The sequence below is a fragment of the Petaurus breviceps genome, unplaced genomic scaffold (assembly GCF_028583685.1).
Source record: "Petaurus breviceps papuanus isolate PSGF00001 unplaced genomic scaffold, PetGlider_PUasm1.0 126, whole genome shotgun sequence".
In the NCBI taxonomy this organism is placed as follows: domain Eukaryota; kingdom Metazoa; phylum Chordata; class Mammalia; order Diprotodontia; family Petauridae; genus Petaurus; species Petaurus breviceps.
In genome coordinates, this window is record NW_027185655.1 from 49053054 (window position 1) to 49054777 (window position 1724).

Below are 1724 nucleotides of genomic sequence, written 5' to 3' on the forward strand. Positions count from 1 at the left end.
TCCTGACTTGGGGAGGGGGCGGGGTGCTCTTACTCACTATGCCACTTAAGTGCCCCATATTATTATTTTCAAAAAGCGAGGATAATTTACTTCTTGATCTGCACAGTTTTCATTTATGATTTCTTGAAATATAACTGAAAAAACAGGCTTTTCAAAAGCCCATGGTGATTCAAATTGGGCTACTTGACTAAGCCTTTAAACACAACTCACACTGAGTTGTGTTTAAATTCAACGAAGCCACTGAATGAACAATAATGACCCTAGTCCAGACAATCCTTGCTCATTGTTTGTTTTCCAGTTGCCTGTAAATACTTTATTGGACTCACATCCTGAGCTTCTTCAGCACCTTCATATATTTATGGATTTTCCCTTCCACGTTCTGCTCTGCTTGCTTGCATAGTTTCATAAGCTTCTTTTTCTTTCTATAATGAATCTTGTCTTTCTCCTTCCTCTTCTCTTCCAATGTAGCAGTCACTCCCTGATACTTCCACAGCCAACCTCTTGGGCCAGGCATCCCAGATAAGCAAACTTTCTAGTTGGTTTCAGTCTGATGACTTTGAGAGCAACTGGGACAACCATGTGTTTCTGCTTGTCATATGGAGGAGGAATGCCATCAAACACCTTAAGTCATTCCAAGGCAGTGGGCTTGGCCTTGTGGGGAAGCATCCCTCCGGCTGTCCTCCAGAAAATGCGGCTGGGGGTTCGAAAGTGATACGGGACTCTAGAAGGGTTCATGTTCATTCACTTTTGGAGGAAGGCCAGGTATTTCAGCTTGTTCCTGTAGAAGCTTCCCAAGATGTTGATGCCTTCTCAGGGAAACACGACCCACCCCAGGAGGACTTGCTTGGCCTTGATGGCCATCAAGAGGCTCGGAGATGGCCACATGCATGGATCACCATGACCTGCCCATCCGCCATGGCCAACTTCCTGGGGAAAAAAAGCCTCATTGTTTTTAGTTTGTGTTTTCCTTTGTTCCATTTTAATGACTTTGGTTGAATAGAACTGGCAATTGTTTTCTGTTCTGGTCAGAAACTCCAAGGATCTTCCCCTCCCACATTGGTACTGTTCTTTATTTTAGTAAATTAGTTCTTTTGTCTGAATTCTCACGTAGCCATTATTATCACATGGGTGTTGCTTCAGACAAACTGAGACCTGGGAAAGACCTTAATTTTGTAAGGCTATGGTCACCAGTTGGATCCTGAACCATTGCCAGTTGCCTTGACTCTTGTCTTGCTACTGAACACAATTGAATGTAGAGAAGAGAGTGATACTGACAACTTTGCACAGCTGTGTCTCACTTAAATTCAATTCACACTCAAGTCAAGACATAATATTTATGATGGCATTGATCCTCTTCAAGACAATAAGATGAAAGACAATAAGTGAATTATTATATGCTTTTTTTGTTTGTTTTGCTATGTTCATTTGACAGTTTTCTGTAATGTTCAAGTTCTATCAATGTATGTTAATTGTTTTGTGTATACATTATAGCTTAGTATTATAGGTAAGTATTATTTTATATTTAGACCTATAAATATTCATGTTGTTGCTGCTAGCTAGCTTTGCTTTGTTAGCTACCCATGCTTATTACTCATGCTTGATTATTGTATACAATGAATATGTATGTACTTCTGAAATTTGCATTTGTTATACCATTGTATCCTTATAGGTGATGCTTTCAATAGTACATATCTACTTCAAGTATTGTTAATGTACATGTATTT

At 39.6% G+C, this 1724-nt stretch overlaps 1 pseudogene; it reads right to left on the minus strand.

The window, feature by feature from the left end:
• Nucleotides 1-322: 322 nt before the first annotated feature.
• Nucleotides 323-820, minus strand: LOC138170829 (large ribosomal subunit protein uL13 pseudogene; annotated as a pseudogene).
• Between the last annotated feature and the right edge of the window lie 904 nt (nucleotides 821-1724).